The 21,783-nt window shown below is 37.1% G+C and overlaps 1 protein-coding gene across 10 annotated transcripts in view; it reads right to left on the bottom strand.

The window, feature by feature from the left end:
- The window catches only part of DLGAP1 (DLG associated protein 1), a 394,622-nt gene that overhangs the window by 191,579 nt on the left and 181,260 nt on the right, over positions 1 to 21,783 (bottom strand). The window contains exon 1 of one of the 10 annotated variants that reach the window (XM_079300759.1): positions 5,541 to 5,673. The exons of 8 other annotated variants lie outside the window; for them this stretch is intronic. The gene's annotated coding sequence lies outside the window, so the exon portion shown is untranslated. Of the gene's footprint in view, positions 1 to 2,914; positions 3,012 to 5,540; positions 5,674 to 21,783 lie in introns of those variants that run through there. One more of the 10 variants, XM_079300745.1, reaches the window with a different exon arrangement.

Here is a 21,783-nt window from a genome sequence, read left to right as displayed (position 1 = left end):
CTAAGTGCAGAAAGCACAGAGACCTATTATTACAGGAGAAGAGCCACTGATTCCTAATGAACAACCAAATTACTCCTATTTTTCTTTAAAAATAGAGTATTTTTAAGAGGACTAAGACATAAACTGCTGCTTCTCTAACTCAAGTCATTCAAATTCTTCTTGGTATATACCATGCATTGTAAGAAATACCAAATTACCCCATATAGCATTTCTTAAACTTTGTCAATACATTTTGGGTTTCTCTGCATCTTGTAGTATAAAATATGCCTTAAATTGCTTATTTTTCTACCATGAATTGCTCTACTTGCACATACCAGAAAATGACAAAATGACCGAACAGAAAATGGAAACAAATGCCCCAAATTGCTGATGGAGCAACTGATTGCTGATGGAGTCACTGAAGCAGAAATGTGATTTGTAAAGACAGAAGGAGTTGAACAATACTGGGGAAAGTCTCCTACAGGGCATATTAAGCAGGCTATTCAATGAAGGGCTAAATGATAAAACAATCACAGTAGACAAAATGGGCTTGAGGAAGACTTTAAAAGCCTTTGTTTGAAAGATGGTTTTGTAAGGCATCTAAATGGCCTTGAGAGACATGAAGTTCTGTATCTGTATATAAGCATATAGGTGATAGAAAGAAGGAAACAAAATCCTATTTAGCTACTTGATGTAAAATTAAAGAAATGTGCTGATGTTCAGCAGTTTCATATTTTTCAAAGGTCTTATTTTGGTATGAAATCAGAGTATTGGACCAACAAATCAAGTCTTAGGAACTTTAGGGAGCTTAACTCATAGATGCTATATGGCACATACTCTTAAATAATTGTTGGAAGTTAATAAATAAATAAATAAATAAGACCATCATGCCACTGCTTAGGTGGTACAAGTATTCTATTCTATTCTATTCTATTCTATTCTATTCTATTCTATTCTATTCTATTCTATTCTATTCTATTCTATTCTATTCTATTCTATTCTATTCTATTCTATTCTATTCTATTCTATTCTATTCTATTTACATTCCATTCCATTCCATTCCATTCCATTCCATTCCATTCCATTCCATTCCATTCCATTCCATTCCATTTCAAAGATTAAACATTCCCCACTGACTTCATGCTTCCTCTCATGTAATCTATGTAGCATCTGTGTCCTTTTTGAAAAAACAAACAAAAGAATAAAATACAACAAGAACAATTCTGGGATAGGGCCAAGGCTATTTTCAGTTCAGCTATGATGTATATGGAAGACAGTACATAACTATATATATATATATATATATATATATATATGACTCTTTGACCTTATACTGAGTACACATATTAGCCAAAAGATGAAATTACATTAGGTATTAAATTATGAGTCTTGGGAATGCACTGAAAGGTATGAACTCCCTTTAGAAGAACACAGGGCCATATAGGATGATGTGTACATGCAGCTCCTTGTTGCACAGATGGCTGTTGGACCCTGCCTTCTGGGAAAAGGTATTTGAAGGTATCATTTCCACAGGCATTACATACTGAATTTATCTGTCTTTTTCAGCTGAAGGCTGTAATTTTTTTTGCTCCCTCAGTTTATGTGGCATTTCCAAATTATTTACAGCAATTTAGTGAATACCAAAACTCCAGCCCTGCTTTGCTTCTTTTTCCACAGACACATCTCTTGCATTTATTTGCTGTCCTTAAAACTGAAGGTTCTTGAGCTCAAGACAGATGGAAGGGCCTGTTTAGTTTCCAAATAGGAAACTGAGAAGACAGGTTCTGAGAAGACAATTTCAGATAGTGAAAGGAAATTACATATGTAGCAGACCGTAACAGGTTACTGACCCCATTGAAAGCATTTTTTCAAATCATAACCATATGAATGTTCATATTTAAAAAAAAAATCATTATTTGTATCTTTTGGGGCAAGAAGAGACAAAGCAATTTTTAATTATATTATATTTTTATTATTGCAGGTTGAATAATCTCAAAGTGGATATATTCAAGAGTGAGAAATCAAGTCTCAGTTTTCCATTTTGGATTAGCAGAACTGTGTTTTCTGCTATAATTGTGGTTTTTTGAGACTTCATTTATAATCCAAAATGCAGTCAGGAACAGACAGTATATATCAACACACATACATATGCTCTCTTTTTGTTTTTACTGTATTATAATTACAGTGTATGTGGCAAGCAATACCTACAGAATGTGGCAAATAACAAAAACATGGCTTAACATTCTGATAGCAAGTAAGTTCTGTCATTTGTTTTGTGATTTGTATTCTGATAATTGCTGTATTCTGTTAATTTCCTTTTTGACCATCAGATGTCTGTCTTTCCTTATTAAAGGTTCACTGCATTTGTATTCTCTCCTTTCACTCTTAGGTGCAAAAAGAAGCATTTTGTTCCACTTGTCTCTCTGTTTTTAGTCGGCTCCTCAAAGATATATACACCACTTATGCATTTTTAATAATCTTATCCCCACTGCTCCAGAATAAATCATATTCAATGTGCAATATCTCACAGATCAGAGATTCTTTCTTGTGTGGCTTGGTTTTAAACTAAAAGGCAGGTGTGGGGCAAAGCTAATCTTTCTGTTCTCCCTGTGGATCTGGTCAAAGAAACTGAGAAACCAGCTACATCTATGAAACATTTCCACAGCTCCACAGTACTTCAAATGTCAGGCTCTGTCCTGCACAGTTTTAACAAGTTTTATTATATTAAGTCTGATTGAGCTGATGGAATTCAAACTGCTGTATGTATTAGCTGACTCTTAGCCATCTTAAAGTTACCTTTGTATCATTAGAAAGAGCATGTGCTAGTACTAAACTAAAAAAAAGAGAGCAAAAGTATACAGGCTCTGTATACAGGGTTTTTATTAACACAATTAAATTGGCTTGAAACCAATGCAAGTTAGGGCAAAAATCTTACCTTTGGAGGCAAGATTTAAATCAGCTTCAGCACTACAGTATATAATAAAGACAGAAATATCAAACTAGCAGGCTACCACAGATGGTTTCACCTTCATCTTCCACATTCTGCTTCAAAGCCAAGAGTTACAGGAATAAATTGGAACAAAATATAAAATTACGCATACTTTTGATAATAGTACAGAACTGAAATCTCTGTATCCCTTCTGACCCTTCTGGAATGGAAATGCCCTGAAGGACAGAGAGGAAGATATTCTGATATTATCTGTTAGTCCATTCCAGAGAAAACAAGCTGCCTTTCATCCTGGCTGAGGAACCAGGTTCCTACGTGACCCTTCCTATGTTCCTACACTTATCCTCTGCAAAGCTTGTCTTTCAATTTATCAACCTTTTAAAAATGGAATAATGACACTCACCCATCTATTTAAGGGTCTCTAAAGAAAATTAATTATTGCTTTTATTATTTTACAATCTTGTTGAGATTCCTGATTCTCTTTCAAGCTTTTTTTTTTCTTTTTCTTTTTTAAATTTACTTTTTAAAAAGAAAATCTGGCAGTTAAATTTTACATCAAGTATTGATTAAATTGGAAAAGTGTTAAAAATTAATGAAGAAAATGGAATATGACTTCAAGAAGCAGGAAAATTAGAAAAGCAGGCTAAAGGAACAATTTAAGTTGTGACTCCAATGGGGTTGTTAATGATTTAAGTTAGCTTGGCAAAGGAATTTGAGAGAGAAAATCAATCCTTTGAAGTTTTTTAATCACAGTAAACATTATTTGTATCTCAAGCTGCATGGCTGAAAGGAAACTTGGAGAAATTAGACTACTAGGCCCATCAAAAGCCCAGGGTAGAAGACCATTTTAAAATAATTCTTGAAGTATAACTTAAATTACATTAAGGGATAGAAGTAATTTATGCTCTGTACTTTCAAATGGAAAAACTACACTGGCCTAAGTTGCTGATGCTATCTCATCTGAAAATGACAATATATTCTGCTTTAATACTCTGTTCCCTTGCTTCAGAGGTTGACAGGCTGATAAGTTGAGTCTCACTGGCAATTCAGCACATGAAAATTTCTCTGCAAACAGGTCAAAATTAGTTTCCTTATCTCTTCACTCCTGAATAGAGATTTACAACAATTGGGTGGCCTTCCAATACATTTCACTGGTTCTAATAGAGGAGTCCTCAGGAAAAACTACTGTAGATTTAAAAAAATATTTAAATAAAAGTACTTCACAGAGCTAATTTACATGTATTCTCATTCTTTCAGAGGTTGGAGTATTTTTCAAGTTTTCAAAAGTAATTTAAAAATAATTGAAGCCCGTACTAAGGGTAGCTCAGTGATTATTTGGTGGCAGTTGCTTTTATTGTGATTTATGCACTGTACAATTATCCTAAGATTTAATTCATTAATTTTAGTGTAACAAAAGCACGGCAGGAATTATCCAGTGAAAGCAATATTTTGCCTTTTTCATATACGAAATATTTATAGGTGTATCAAGAAATATTAGTATTTTAACATATTATTAATTTTATTATAATCAGATGCCAAACTCACAGCTAAAGCTGAAAGGCATTTTAATTATCATTGAAAAGACAAAAAATGCTGTAGGTTATAATAAAAGGATGCACATGTTTGTAGTCAGCTACACAATGCTTACAAGCACCACTAGCAATATATTAAAAATTCCCTTATTAGCATTCCATCTCCTGACAAAAAATGGACAGGGATGAGACTTCTACTCAGAAACTGAAAAACATAACACAAAAACAGTTTAGGGTTTATTGACATAAGTAACTTGTAGGTGTAAAATTGGAATAGTAATTTGCAAATACCAACTACATTTTAGCAATATGACTATTTTTGGTGAATAAACAACAGCAGTGCATTCAAAGTTACCTTCCTTATTTAAAAGTCTTGATTGTTGACTAATCATCAATTTTGATGATTTAGGGATAGAATTTACTAAAATCTGATTGATTGTTACCTAAAGTCTATTAAAATGAAGATGAGCAATTCTGGTAAGTCTTGTTCATATGGAAGGCTGCAAAAGCTCAATTTCTTTATTCATAATTTAAGATGAAAATAAATAGCAAGATATAAAATTATGCTACCATACATTGTTTTGATGGAGGTTTTTGAACATTAAATTTATCTGCCTAACCTGCAGTTGCTGAGGGTCAGATAAAAAGGTCTAAACATGTTTTCACTAGAGACATTTAAAAAAAGAAGTGTTGGCACTCTATTCAGGGATCTGACATGCAAGACTGAGTTGCATTCAACCTTTTTTTCTGACAATCTGAGCAGCAAGTTCAGAATGCATCTCATGTTCTCTAATGTAACTCTCATGGCACAAAACTGCTTTCCAAATGTTCTGAGTGTGCCTATTTTTGACTGACTTTCTTCAAGTTGTTTTCAGTTTTTCAAGCTGAACATCTGATATTCTATCTAGACTGAGAAATGCACTTAGGTCTGTTTCTCCTCAAGGTGATGTCTAATATTTCTGTTTAATAAAATTTATGTACACTTTATTTTCCTTCCTCAACTCTCAGATGTCAAGGAAATTGAATCTAACCCTCTATCTAGGTTTTAAGATATCTCCTACATATTGATTGTTGCAACTTACCCATTTCTGGTTTCAGTTTCTGGACAGAGCATTAATTTATTCACAATATTGTAAGTAATAATAGTAGATAAAATACATCTTAATCTAAAAGAGGAGTATTGCACTGAAGGCTCCATTTAGATTTTCTTCTCTGTCAGCCTCTATGAGATACTGGAGGTGCAGATCACTGTCAAGTCTGTCTTGGCTATTTGTATTTAAAACACAGCATTTCATATCACTGAAAATTGATCCCAAATGTGGGTGTGTTGTCAGCTCTGAACATAATTTGGCATACACATATCCTAGCATAGAATATCCTTAGGGATTCACTTCCACTACTTTATACACTGGAGTTGTAATTACATCCTGCAAGTGTCACATCACACAAGCCCTCCAAGCAAGAGCCTGTAATTGCAATGTTGTGAAACTTCTGTTGTTCAGCACAAATATTGAACAGTTTGGTGTAGGTCAGTAAACAAAATCAGTGGTATAGCCAAAGTAAGTACAAACAAAGTGTGCTTACATCACCTTTACCCTCTGTGTTGCAGACATCCAGTTGCCCTACATTATTATATGATGGTGGGCTGAAATAAGCCTGTGCAGAAATTTTGAGCCACAGTTACAATGAGGAAGCAATTACAGTAATTAATTTTGTGACCAGTGTATGTCACACACAGTTTTGTCAATGGTAAGCTTCCTTTGTTAAAGGTCTTCAAACAGAGTTCAATGTACTCCCTAGCCTAGCAACAGCAAGACCATGATTTATTTTAGCAATAACACTTTGTGAGCAGAGAATGTACTAGGGAAGTTCCTACCACTAGAAAAACACTCAGTGAAGGCACAACATAGAATGGTGAAAAAAAAATCATAGGTGAAAAATAGAGTAGCTTTGGGTGGACAACCCCAAAAAAACCAGAAGAAAACCATGCTGCTATAGCCAAGATTAGACTTGCTTAAACTCTAGATAACAGCTTCAGGATAGAGATACAGATCAGGCATTGTATCAAAAGTTGCTTGCAGCTGACCTGAACTTCATTCAAAGAATATTCCAATTGGAAAAGAAAGTGGCTGTGTACAGGAGACTTTCACGGTGGTCAAGGCCCTGCACTCCTAATCAAATTCACTATTGGTATCTTTCAATCTTGAAGGATTTACAAGTGCATGTTGAGCTTAAAAAGGGTACTACATTCAGATCATACTTTAATAACATGCCCTAGTGGACATTTTAATTAAAAGTGGCAGTATGTTTAGAACTGTCTTCTTAATATTCTTAATCAGAGAACATGTAGATTCAATGAAATTTCAGAAAAGTCAGAAAAGGCAACACTGGACTAATTTTAGATGGCTGACAGTGTTTTGTATCCCAGCACAAACATCTTTAGAATTTTTCCACAGCATGCTTTCCTTCTTGTGAGTCATACACAAAATTTTCATGGCTTGAAGTCACATACAAATTTTAATACAACCTTCATTCTGCTATGTTAGGCAGTGCATATTTTCAGCTAGAAGGATACAGTCCAAATTTTTGCCAAAATTTAAGAAACTGGTGGGTTTGACTTTGGCTGACTCAGGCATCCATCAAGCCATTCTCCCTCTCTCTCTCTCTCCTCCTCTCAACAGGAAAAGGGAAAAAAATAAGATGGAAAAGCTTGAGATAAAGGCAAGGACCAATTAACACCACAGGCAAAACATACTCAGCTTGGGAAATAATTTTTAGTTATAGCCAGTCACAAACAGAGTAGTATTTAAGTAAAAAAGACAAGATTACAAATACTTCTCTACTCTTTCTGTCAGGATAATCTTCTTTATTCCAGATACTTCTAGCTGCCTGCCAATGGCACGGGGAATGGGGAATGGGGTTTGTGAGACCATAGTGCTCCATCTCTGCTGCTCCTTCCACCTCACACTGTCCCCCTGTCCCAGAGTACAGTCCCTCCACTAAAGTACAATACTTTATGAACTGCTCCAGTGTGGGCCTTTTCCCCAGGCTGCAGTTCTACAGCAACAGCTCCAATGTGGATCTTTTCCAGAGTGCTCTAGTGTGGGTTTCCCATGGGCTGCAACTCCTGTGAGCAAACCTGCTCCTGTGTGGGCTCCTCTCCATGGGCTGCAGCTCCTGCCAGGAGCTGTTACAGAATGGGCTCTCCATGGAATGCAGCTCCTTCAAGCCATTTCCATCTGCTCCAGTGTGGGAGCCTCCACAGGCTGCAGGTGGAAAACTGCGACAGTGGGGTCCCTGTGGGCTGCAGGGACACAGCTGCCTCACCATGGTCTTCACCACAGGCTGCAGGGGAACCTCTGCTCTGGTGCCTGAAGCACTCCTCTCCCTCCTCCTTCACTGACCTTCGTTTCTCTCACATTTTCCTCGCTCCTCTCTCCCACCTGCTCTGCAGCATTTTTTGCTTTTCGTTGATCATGTTGTTGTAGAGCTGCAATCAGTGTCCCTGAGGTGCTCAGCCATGCCCTGTGATGGGTTGGCTGGAGCCACCTGGAGCCACCTCTGTCCATAACAGGACAGTCCCAGTGCCACCTCACAGAGGCAGCCCCAGCATCACTCCTGGGCAGTGCCTGGGCATGGACACTCAAAACAGAACCAAAAAGAGCAACTTTTCTCTCGTTAAAACAATAGTTCGAGAGTTCAGCTCAAGAACACTCTTGATGACTCAACTGGCTGCTTTAGTTACCTCATTAAAAAAAGTAATTTCATCTGGACAGAAACAAGCTGATATAGTCAATAAGTAATTCAGAAAAATGCAATAAAATAAAGAAATTGAGGGAAACCAGACAGGCTGAAGGTGCACAGTTCACAATATCTATGTACACCACTCTATGAGAAATGCTGTGACAAATGGTTATGATGTCATCCCATTACATGGTACCACAGGCTCAGAGTTTCCCTTGAATGTCAGAGAAAAAAATGGATTAAGAATTAGGACATGTAGCTAGATAGCATTAAAAATACTAAAACCTCTTCATCATGCACCTGAGTATGAAATCAGCTTCATTACACCTTGTCTTCCAAAGCAAGTTGAAAGCTATAACTAATAGTGTCCTTTCTATCAAAAGGTCATTTCCTTTATTCTTTCTGGTGAGGTCTGTGCTGAATGACTAAAAGCAATAGGTATTGAAATATCTGGAAGGAAGAGAATGTCAAAACATGAGCTGGCTGCTGGCAGAAGCTGCACATAGTGTAAATGCAACATAATCACAGAAAGTAAAATTAATTTCTAGTAAAAATACAAACATTTAGAGAAAGACTGGTGTGTCTTAGGCAAGAGAGGCTCTAAAGTTCCTAATGTGAGATATCTTCCATAGACGTCTGCCTGGAGGCTTCTCTTCTCCAGGCTGAACAACCCCAACTATCTCAGTCTTTTCTCACAGCAGAGGTGCTCCAGCCCTCTGATCATCTGGATCCCTCTTCTGGACTCACTTCAAAATGTCCATGTCCTTTCTATGCTACAGCATCCAGAGATACAACTTGGATCTAATATGAAAAAAAAAGGACCAAAATCACCCCAACCACTGGGGTTCTCTGAGAGAAACAAGAAGGATTAATGGTAGATTTTAAAAGCATATTTTTATGAGACCAGCTGATGGAGTGGAAAGAAATCAGTAAAATTCTCTCATACACAAAAGGGCTTTTTCAACTCAAAATTGATAAATGCCTTTGAGCACCATCCAAGTTGAAACACACTTTCACTTTTCTCAGAAGAAAAAAAGTAAGCAAACGCCCCAAATTATACTTGAATAGTACTACTACCAAATGCACATGGTCACTAGAAGGACCAAAATGTGTATGTGAGGTCCAATTAGTTACAATTTCCAGTTGTGTAGTTTTCAAACACCTTCATCAGCACTGATTTTTATAAATATGATGATCACTTCAGCAGCTCCAAAGAAATAAACAATCCTCACAAAATAATCATCATATTTGTATCTAAATGGGTCTGTGCTCTACAAAATCTGATTTAGGGTTGGATGGTAAAGGAGAGTAGAGGAGTTTGCACAGCTAATTGTGGCTGCACTGGACTTTGCACTCCACAGACTCTTTGTCACTAATGATAACAATGAAAATACCATATATAGCAGAACTCTGGCCTCAGCCAGTATCTACAGAGGTTGAGAAAGAAAACTCAATTAAAGCTATTTATGTGGATTTTGGCATAAATATAATTTACAGGAGAATGAATGGGAGCTCTAAAAAATTGATTAGTTCAAATATCACTGACAATAAACATTTAAAGAAAATACTGAACAGTAAGAAGGCAATAGTCCAGCTGCAATTTTAAATGCCTATTAGAGCTGACAGACTTGGAATCTGAAATTACTTTATGAAAAAGATGAAGGACAGCAAGTAAGATGAATGGTGAAATGCTTACATGGGTTTCTTTAGAGAAGCATTTTCTTCAGACAAGATTGACATTACAGACTATTTTACATTCCTGAAAAACTACATTTGAAAAAGCCAATAAGCCATTTCCAAATTTTATTTTGTGAAGACAGAATGAAGTGAAAAAGGAAGAATAACACACTGTGATTTATAAACTATCGTAAAGTTGTGCACAATGTTATATTTTCAATTTTATTTTAACATTCTGTTAGGTATAAGAAGAATGTGGAATTCCAACGCATATCTCAGAAAAACAGAAAAAGAAAGGGAAGACCAACAGCCACTAGAAAAAAAACACACAATCCTTTTCCATGGACAGTGACTCTAGGAAGTAATAACTTTATCAAACTCCTAAGAAGGTCTGTACAGGCAAGTTATTCCCCACCTTAAAAATGGAAGAACAATCCTTGAAAAGCCACAACATTCATCAGAGTGCATGAGAAAAGCCCTCAGTCTGTTGGAAAGGCCTAGATCATTAATCCAAATAGACAGTGACATCTGCAGGGTGTATGTTTCTACAAATCAACACATTTCCAACATGATCTTCACCATCACTGGTACATGAAGCACAGGTTCACAGCTCCCCTCACAGCAGTGCTCAGTGGACCCCCAAATATCCCACCTTCCCTAGCCCCACTCACAATGCCAAGAACAGTATCAATATCCCATCCATTCACTACTGCCAAGCCTGTCTCCTTCTGCCAAATGATGTTTTTATCTCACTTCATTTGCAACTTTCCAATGTGCTGTTCTTGTCTAGGAAGACAGAGAAGACTGCAGATATTTAATTTGAAAAAGCTACAGTTATAGCAAAATTATTCTTTTGACAAGCTTTAGCTGAAAAAGAAATCAAATGTAGGATCACCCTACTTGCTTTCAGTTGCATAACTAGGCTTCTGTAACTAGATTTCCTCCATTCAGTTAAATCCATTTTGAAATGTAAAAGTAACATTTACTGCAAAAGGGCTGAAAGCTTTCCTTGTTTATCTTGTTTTAGTATTTCTCAGACTTTGGGAGAATAGCAATGAGATTCCTCTGAGTTAAAAATGTAAACTTGCCAGTCCTAAAAAGATGAAAACAATATCTGTGTTTGCTGTATTAGGGAGATATTGATAGTTCATGGTAATGTGGAGAGCTCAGGAAACACTGCCATCCAAGCATACCTACACCATAGCTCCTAGGATGAAACACTCTGGTGAACATGACATTGCACCATTCCTGCATCAACTTCCATTGCAGCACTCCCACGTACCATCCCACTGTGCTGTGGACCAAAGGCATTTTCACAGCTTGTCACAGTGCCATCACACCTCTGACTTACTTGACACTATAAAAGATGCTAATGGCTGTGCCTAGGGAGTTGGTGTTTTCACCCCTTAATTATCAAAGAACTAGTTAAGTTTGTCTGTCAGCTCTGTGGAAGCTTGGGGGAGAAAAAACACTTTTTCCCTTGGTCACAGGGAGGCAGCCACAATGACAGTGTTCAGACCTGCATGCCTGCCTGAGAGATGCTGCAGCAGGGTCTGCTCAGCTAAAATGTCTTCATCCACACCTTCCTCTGCACATCTCTACCCACGAGCAGCCCCAGACACAGCAAGCTTTGCACTGAGCTGAGAGTCACAAGGTGCGAGGTCCCATGTCCACACTCCTTTGATGTCTATGCAGGGAACACAGTGACCACTAAAAGCAAAGCAGCTGGATTTTTCTCTTTAACGATGCAACTAGGAAGTCTAACTTCTTGAAAGATCTCTTATTTTTAAAGGAAAATGTCTACCAGAAGGACAGTGTTCAGAAAGAAGATTTGCTTGCACAAACTGGCTTACTTCAGCTGAAGCTGGCTGCTCAGAGACTCCTGGATGGAGAAAGGCTAACCAAATTATGTGCCCAATTGCTGGAAATTTAATGGGAAGGCTTCCTTCTCACAGCCCCTGAGTGAAAACCTCCAGCAATTTAAAATCAACATGACAGTCTTCTGTGGCAGGGAAATGTACAACTTATGTATTTCTGAATATAGGTTATTTAGTAAATGATACCTTTACTAGTGAAGGAACTACAATTAGGTATTTTTCATTTTTAAGGTATATTTTTCCTCTTCTGCCCTGTTTCTCTCTGCTCAGCTCCCTCCCTGCCCCATTAAGAGTGGAGTAAAGCAAAGTAATTTCTATAATTAAACTGCTAAGTTGCCATGGTAGATGGAAAAAATCCCCAGCGATTCTCTCCCACCAGCTCTGCGAGCTGTCGGTACAGGAGCCACTGGTGTGCTGGGAGTGCAGACCCCCTCACAGAGAAGATGGGATCAAACACAAGGCAGCACAAACCCAAACACTCTGCACTTGTACCAGAACGCCTGACAGGAACACAGGCTCCTTCAGGGAGCCATTGCACTTTATTATTTCTAAGGACTAACACTTCCAGCAGTTTCTGCCTCCTGTTACATACACTGAGATCATCCAGAGGGTTCTGCACTGCCCCACTGTGTGGTACAGGAGTGCATTGTGCACTCTTTTTGGAGATAAAATTGGTTTTAATCCATCTTTCTGTGGGCTGAATTCTGGCTGGGATCAGTCCCTGTTTAATGGTCATTTTTACCCTCTGTGGGGCATACACCTTATCTGCAGTGCCCCTAGGCTGTCCCACACCACACAGTCCCTAATGATGCTCTTATCTGACTACAGATCTCGTCCTTTTCAAACATATAATGCCCCAGACATTCCCAACATCAGATCTCACAAGGAAATCCACAGAGGATAATGCTGTGCCTGTCTTTCCATATCACAGGGAGAAGCTCCAACACCAATTAACGAATCGGTCATTCAGTCCTGGACAGGAATTCAACATTATCTCTAGTCACTAAAATAGCAAACACTAATTTGCAAATAAGAAGTTGAACTTCCCAAGTATTGTGCTGAATTCGGATTTTAGTAAAATGTCTAACATCATAAATATTTGTCAAGGCATGTTAGTGAGAAAAAAGCTGTTTTAAAATACTAAACATTATTTAGGAGTAAAGGCTAATTTAGATGACATTCCAGGCATTAAAAAAGTCTGAGTTTATATTTTATATTAATGAAATACTATCAAATGTAATCTAAACAATTTAATGGTTGACTGGATTAATTAGCATTTTCCAAAGACTGATAATTAATATTTTTTTAACCTCAAGGTCACAGCTCAAAGCCAAGATTAAAGCAATGACAGTAATTAGAAGGACAAATATAGCATTTTCATCTGAAGACTTAAATGTTTTACTTCAGTATTTCCTCAAAACAGCTACAGGTTAAGTGGCAATTTTTAAGACCTGTGCTAAAAAGAAGTAGGCTGAGACACTGACAGAAAATAACATTTTCTTCAATCATCATAGTAGAATGAAGAAAAGGATATTGCACACAAGGTTGGTAAACTGTCTTGACAACTTTGCAAGGCTGATAAAAATGTATGTCCCTTTTAATCCTCTTCTAAAATGGAGGTATCACTGCTGAGCTTGACACAAACAGTGTCACACAAATACCTAAAACTGCTTTCAGTGAAGGTAGTAAGGGTCAAAATAAGACCACTGAACTGTTTGCTTATTTAATTAAAACTTCCTTTTACTAGAAATTAATGTATTATTAAAAAATTAATGTAAGTACAAAATTGTTCCTATAGTACTCAGGAACATAAAGTCACTTTTCATACAAAAGTAATTGATTTATGTTTCCTAACACCATTAATATTAATTAGCCCACACAATTCCTATATACTGTGTATTGACATTTACAATTTAGGGCAGTTAAAGTCCCAAGAGCTTCATCTATAAATATTAGAACAAAGAGCTCCTTTCTCAAATAGTTTATTGTCTTTTCACTCATTTACACTATTTGTACTACTACTACTTTGGCACAAGAGAGATTTAGGGACACACAGCTAAGATCATGCACCCAAGATCCCAAGATCTTCCACAGGACCCTTCTAGTTATCTAATCAAGACAAATGAATAGCAGGAACAAGAATATATATTAGGACCTTTTATGGAATTGGAGAAAAACATCAACATATGGGTAGAAATTTGCTGGTGGTTAAGCATGAAATCTGCAGTGAAAATTCAGTTTGGTACCTTAAAAGCCCTGCAAGTGGTACAGTAAGAAGCAGGATCCAGGTGCCTAAACAAAAGTAGCTTGTGCCAGTTTGAATACTCTAAGCACTGACAATGTCTGAGACATTTTTGTGGGGCTGGCAGGTACAAACAAGAAGTGAAACCTGAGCTGTGCCCTTTTTGAGGAGCAGCTTCAAGCCAAGCAGGCTAACTTAGAGTATTTCAAATAGTAACAGATGCTCAATTCCCTAAAGTTGAGTTCAACCTCTGATTCATGCCTGAGAGAAAACAGCCTCCAGTATTTTAAACAGAAAAATTTAAGTAATCTGTATATTTTGTCTTTGTTTGATTTTGAGTTCCACTTGCAAAAAATGGTGGAAAACTGACATGCTGCCAGAATCAGGTCATCATTAGAAAATTCTACTTTGATACACAAAGATGTAAACCTATGGCATTGTAAATGGTTCAGCTTTGTCTTTCCTGATTTTCTTCTACAGGCTGGTGACCTGTACAGTCACCATCTCAACTCCTTAGTATACAAAAAATTGCAATTAATAATGTAAAATCTGGAAAATTAATACAAATAAAGCAAACTCTTTAAAATTACATGCTTTCAGAGAAAAGATGGTGTACTGCATCAGGAATTATGTTTCTTTCAAGTTTACCTGTTTTTTATGAAACCAATTAAAATAAAAGTATAAAAGGAAAAGCATCAAGTAAATGAAGCATAAACCGACAATATCCCTGAGTCTTTCTGCACATGCACCTCTTTTAATTCCCTAAAACATAATGTACTTTACACCTCATGGAACACATAATTCTTACACTAATTTTCTTCAGTTTCTTCAGCTCTTTTCAGGGCATCCGGAAAAGTTTGTTTTCTGCTACAGAGTCTAGGAAGCATCTTTATCCTCTCCTCATTGGGAATTTACATGAAAGCAGCATAAAAATAAATATTGTTGGTTAAAATCAAAGCACTAAAAAGAACAAAATTCCATCTTGTACTTACAAAACACTAAGAAGTATAGCCAGAGCAATTTTGTATGTCTATACTTGCATGGAAGTGTATCTGTCCCTGACAGTTTCAGCACTTTGGATTAGACAAAATATTTGCAATGGAGCTCAAATCCAAATCTGTCTGTTTGACACTGCAAGATATTTGGAGTGGAAATCAAAGACTGCACTGTTTTAGAAAGCAGAGGCTCCCTGTGATGTGTCAAGCACACAGGCCCTGCTTCTCTGGGCAAGGGCCTTAAATCATCCTTCTGCTGACAGGTGTGCTCAGGGAAAAAGAAGGGTTGTTTATCTTCATGTCTTTATATATTTTCTACAGCCTATTCACATTAAATGCAACAAAGCATCTTGGAAAACATTCTACTGACGTAATTCTGTGCTGTGGCAGAATAAATTAAAAAACATTTATCTAGCCTTTGAAGTGCAACCTTTTTATTCTCTGTTCTAAATACTAAAATAAGTAAAAATTGAGGCTTTCATGTTAGATGTCCAATCCTTATCTCCCTTTTCTCCAGTAAACACAAAGCAAGCACAATGAAAGCTGGACTAGCAAGTGGACAGTAATGTATCATAGAGAGCTACACATCTGCTGGAAAATTTGGTGGCATAACAGAAAGAGAGCATAGAACTTGTCACAAGCCATTTATATAACAAATTTTGCCTACATCTGCACTTTTATTTTTTACTCAAGACTATGGGCCAAATTCTGTAGCTTTTTATGCTCAATCTGTGGCAGTCCAGAACACAGAGTCCTGCTTCTCAATTAAATGTTTGACACCATATGTCCATGCCTGAACACTGAAAGTAAATTCACTTTTCCCCATTTTTAAGCCCTTATCTGTATTGACATAACTATGTTGCCATGTCATATTTGAACACACTGAAGCATTCCTCATAGAGATGTTGAATATTCCTGGCTAATATCTCTTTAATGCAGTACAAAGCAGATCTGTAACAGCCTAACACAGATTAACACAAATGACTCATTTTTATTAATATATGCAGTAAAAAAAGTGCCTAAACACCTGCTGGCTTCCAGACTGAGCTATTTTTGTCAGATGTTTTAAAAGAAACTGTCAAAGTACTTTCAAACAGGAAGATCAAAGTTCCTGTGATGGATTCAAAGGCATTGACTACCCACACTCAGTTCTCTGTTGCACAGGGAGACAAGCAATAATGGCTGTACCACAGAGCTGATGATATCCCAGGAGCAGCAGAGGGGTGCCATGGCTCAGCTGACATCTGCTCTTCCCATCCACACTTAGCAAGAAAAACATGAGAGCCCAGCATGGGGCAGTGGCCCAGGGCGGGGAAGGCAGGGACACGCTGTACAAGAACAGTTCCTTTTTGGCTGCAGCACAGCTCAGCTCTGCCAAGTCAGGCAGCTCCAGGGGACAGACTCATAGAATAATCTAGGCTGGCAGGGACCTCTGAAAGTCATCTGCTTCAACCCTTTGGTCAGAGCAAGGGCAGCTTAAAAGTTAAAGCTAACTTTAAAGTAAGATCAGGTTGCTCAGGGCCATGTCCAGTCAAGTTCTGAATATCTCCAAGGATGCAGATGCCACAGCCTCTCTCAGAGATCTGCTGCAATGCTTGATCACCACCTCACCTGCAAATTATTTTTCCTAATAACAAAATGGAATTTCTTTGTCAACTGGTAAAATTGAAAATAACAATACATTCACACTCCTTTCTAAGCAGTACTGAGCAAACCCAGCTCTCAGCCTCCCCACCTTGCAAACCCTAATCACCCTGATGACCCTACTCACTGCATGGTGCCAATTTCACTCCTCTCAGCTTCCTGACTGCAGTGGTGAAGGGCTCTTGTGAAAAGGAATAATTATTTTGGAATGAGCAATGGCCTCAGGGTATAGGAGTTCTGCTTTTTTGCATTGTTCTTGTGTGAATATGGAAAAAACATCTCCTTGGGTTTGGTTCTAGAAGACACTGCTGAGATTTGTGACTTGAATTTAAACCTACCTAATTTTAGTTATCTAATATGCCAAATAATACTTGTTTATATTGATTACATGAAAAGACAGTGCAGTTAGACTCTTGAAACAGCCACTTCAGTTAACAGCCAAAGGTAATGAGAAAGATGGATTAGATCTAATTTAATACAGAAAGGTGATTGAGCTAAATCTGCCCAGTGATGGCGTAACAAATGTCTCATTTGATGCAACAGCATCGTCTTTGAACTCCATCCCTTTCTCTGTGTGTTTTTTCAAAAGCGGATGGCCAAGGCAGAGTGATTTAAGCATAAGTCAGGCTCAAAAATCAAGAACTGAGGGGAAAAAACCCCCAATTATATAGGCTTTAAAGAAGGTTAAGTCAGAATTCTTCTCTCTGTCTTCTAATTCTCCACCTCATTTCCTAGATAAGTATAGTAATAATCACTTTGCCACTCCCTGCAAATAGGCAGTCAGTTTAATATGGCTCCAGAGGCAGGAGCTCTTAGCAGGGAATCAAGGTTTCATTGGGCTGGGCCAGGAACCCAGCAAACACTAAAGGGATGCCTCTGCACTGAAGAACTAAAGAACAAAGTCCCTTGGACAGTGAACTGGAAATTCACAAAATCACCAAAACTGCATCTCATAGAGATTCCAAGTACCTCTTAGATGGTAATGGCACTTCACACACTGAGCTGTGCTGGATTCAAACTGGACCTGTAAGAGAAGAGCTTTATGCATGACTGGAAATAGCTTGAGACATCCCATGTCCTTAAAGAACTTCGGCTGCATCTTTCAAAATGAGCTGAAAGACAAGCTTATTAACTGAAATGTTAACATTTTTAGTAGCTTTCATCAGCAGATGTCCTGCTTATAAGAAATGGGCAAAAGATTTTGTAAGAGGCTCTGAATATACACATTCAAATTAATACAAAACTGTTTTCAGAAAAATAGGTTTTCTTAGCTGAAAACATAAAAATGAACATTATAACACCATCCAAATTCACTGCTTAGTGCAAATGTTTTGCAGTATAAAAATTATTTTCCTAAATTCTGTTTCAGGGTTGGCAAAGCAAATGAGTCTTAATGCCAATGCAATAGAAATCTGAAGTCTGTTCCCAGCTCTGCTTAAAGTGACCTTGAAGGAGCTGTCCAATATTTTGTGGAAATGAACCACTGAAAGATACTGTCAAAGTTAGAAATATGAACCATGTGTAATGTGAAGGAAATAGAAATATTAACAGCAATTAGGAGGAGAGCTGGAACTGAAATTTATGGTTTCTGGGCTTCCTATCAAATGTATCTTTGTACATAATAACAGGGATAATAACAAGGACTGTCTGTGTCTCTTCCGCAGCTCTGGTTCAGATAAAATCACATGCTCTGGCTGAGCTGTTTATCTTAATGCTGTATATGAAATAAATGGGAGCAACTGAGAATATTAAATGATGGAAATCTGGAGGTCCAAACCAGAATCAGTGACACTTAGATTATTTCTTCTTGTCCTGAAAGCCATATTCTTTGATTTTTCTCTTTTTCAGCTATGAAACAATTTTAAGAAGGGGGACTCAAAATAAATTTCTTCAATTTAAAGGCACCTCAGATAATAATTTCACTGAAGATATTTTTCTAATCTTTTAAATAATCAAGAGCACTTAAAGAAAAATATATAATGTTTCCCACTGCAATACAAGATTTTCCCTTCTCCTATAAGGGATCCCACCAGAACAAAAAGGATAAAAACACAGGCTTGCATTGCTTAAGAAAACCATTATTTGTATAAATCTCAAATATTAATGATAATGGCTGCAAATAAAATAAATACCATTTGACTCTCAGAAAATGTTCAACATTCACAACATTTAATTTTTTTTTTTACTTGCAAAATGAAGACCTGAGAATGAGCCACTACAAAGCTACTTTTGCTGCTGTAAGTAAACCAGAAAATACTGATGTAGACTTGTCATAGTCCTGGAATAATAACAAATAAAAAAAGTGATTAGCTTGCTTTCAGTATAATATGGAAACAGGACAACTGTCAACTCATCTCTGTCCTTTCAGATATCAAAACTATATATTTATTAACAGCATAATACATTGTTCCATGATGTGACTTGAAGTCCTCTGACACCGAAAGGTTTTTAAAATTTTTGTATGGAACTAAATTTATTAATAGTGAATTCTATGTCAGTATCATGCTTATTCTCTAATCAGCAAAAAATGTGTTTAAGAGCATGTCCTACAAGACTTAACAGGGATATTTAGTTAAAAGGAACCACGAGCACCGAGAGTATTAAATTGGACTTTGAGCTGTCATTTTCTGAGGGTAGTTTAAAGAAAGTTAATGCACATCAAAGTGATCAATCATGTCAGCTTTGGAGTGGAATTCTCCTTGGCTCCTTTTTCTGTCAACTTTGTGTGTATTAAGAGTATCATCAGACATGACTGCCTATTCTCTCACTTGCAGGCAGTTAAGCCAGAAGAAGCTTGAGGGACTGACAGGAGTAACTTTGAGATGAAGTAAACAGAAGGAAAAAACTGGATCCAATGTTTAGAAAATCCCCCAAGAGTGTAATTATTTGTTTGCTTATCCTGGCAGAGAAGTAGAGAGATCATAACACTGGTCAAAGGTCTTCAAAAACACTGAGAAAATGGCAGAAAATGAGCTACTCTTTGTAATTATAAGAGACAGCAGCTCTGTTCCTCAGACCTTTCTGATTTTAAGTCAGGAGCCCAATCTTTTCGATTTTCCTTTACATCAATAACTATTTTCATCCTGTAATATAAAAGGCTTCATGCTGGGGTTTGATGACATATCCAGTCCCCCATTTCTGCCTGAAGAAATGTACTATATATGCACCTCTCTATCTATAAAAATATTGCATCTGCTGTCTACATAGACATGGCCTGGAGTGAAGAAAGTTCTTCCTCAGCAATTTGTAAACTTGAAGCTTTCTTCTTCCTTTTCAGTAGTGAGTTACTCCTCTGCCTGTGCCCCAATACTGTGTTTCAGTGTTCTCTGCTGGATAGGTAGGGGACATATTGCTTTGTGTGGATTTCTACTCTGAGCTGTTTTTTAATTAGAAAAGGTGGACTTCTAAAAATTCTTGAAGTAAATTTATTAAGAATTTTATTTTACTTTATAAGTGAAATATATGTAGTCCATCAATTTTATGAAGGGCTTCTTTTCCTGAAGAGTTTTACAAAAAGATCTCTATGAAAGGGAAGTAATTAATTTACCCTTTTAAGAGAAACATCACCCTACATTTGATGCTATTGCATTTGCCATCTGCTTTCATGAATCAAGCCGTTATCTCCAGGACATCTTTGAACAAACTATAAATTAACTATACTACAGAATTACATTTCATTTAGTAGACATACACAGCTTCTTCAAGGAGTGCTACCTCAGCACACTTAGTAAAAAACCTCCAGTTTGGTTTAACAGCATAGTTATATTTTATAGTATGTGACAAAGAATGTGAAAAACTCACTCAACCTTAAAAATAAAGTAAGCTTCTAATCATCAGTTGAGTGAAAGCAAGATCCAAGGGAGTCCCAAAACCTAGGTACCAGCAGCTGAATAAAAAGAAACATAAACCAAGGATTTCTGGAGCTTGATGGATGTTTTTGAATATCTTGAGTTGGCATTGCTCACTTTATTCCACACATAAACTATGATAGGTCCACTGTGACTATCATGTGCTGTATCTAAAGCTTATTTAGCTGCCTGGAAAAATCTTGTGTTATGCCTGGGAGTTATCAGTTATAACAGATATTTCTACTTTGAGGGGTCAAAACCAATTTGGAAGATGCAATTTACTTTCTGAGATTTTTTTAGTGATAAAAGGATAGATCTTTTTTTCCTACTCAAATACACTGAAAAGACCCCTTTACTTTCTTTTCCTCTTAGATTTCTTTGCTGTATTATACATTCACAATTATCATGATGCAACAGAAATTAAGGATCAAATCTAGCAGGTGAGTTAGAGGATTGAAGAGTTTCTACTAACACCATAACTGGACACCCCTCTGGTATTTCCATTCAAGCATTCCAAGGAGGTTTGAAATGAATCTACAGAATTCAAAATTGCACTTGTCCTCAGATCCTATGGTCTTCTGAAAGGGCACAGAATTATGCAAACACTCATTATTGCCCCTTTTGTTTTTGTAGGGGAGATTCTGAATGACACCAACCATGAAACAGTAACACAGCATTCAAATTCAATGAGGGAAACCATATGAGAGCTCATAGGGAACCTTTTTGGTCCCCCAAAACGATGGACAAAACATCAGATATATTTGGTCTTTAGTAAAATCAGCACATACCCTCCATCCTCAACCACAGCACCACAGAAACATCTAGAAGGACTGACAAGATTGAAATTTAACCATTTATACCCATAGGGGTAAGACACTTTTGTATCAGTAAAGACTTAAATTTTAATAGTTCATGTTCAGATAAAATTTCCATATAATCCTATGGACACTGAAAGCAAGCTAGACTAAATGCTATAGTTTTTTAACACATGGTTTTTAGAGATGCTTGTAGCACATAGCTCTACTGCTTGAAATACACACAGAAAATAAAACGAAAATATTTCAAGCACACACTGAAATTTTATCTAAATTGGAACATGATTACTGTCACTGAAGAAGTCTCATTACTGGTAGTGCTCAGTAGGTCTCGTGTCTTTCTCCCTGGGGAAAAAACCAATGGCTGGAGAATGCTGTAACTAGTGTGGCATTTTCCTGCAATTAGCATAGTTTTCTAATATTAGATGCATTTATTTCCTAACTTCAAGGGAAGAAATTCAACAGGAGTCTCTTTTCGAAAAC

This window comes from Erithacus rubecula (assembly GCF_903797595.1).
Source record: "Erithacus rubecula genome assembly, chromosome: 3".
Lineage (NCBI taxonomy): Eukaryota > Metazoa > Chordata > Aves > Passeriformes > Muscicapidae > Erithacus > Erithacus rubecula.
Note: the sequence above shows the minus strand (reverse complement) of the source record. Positions and strands in the feature narration are given on the sequence as shown.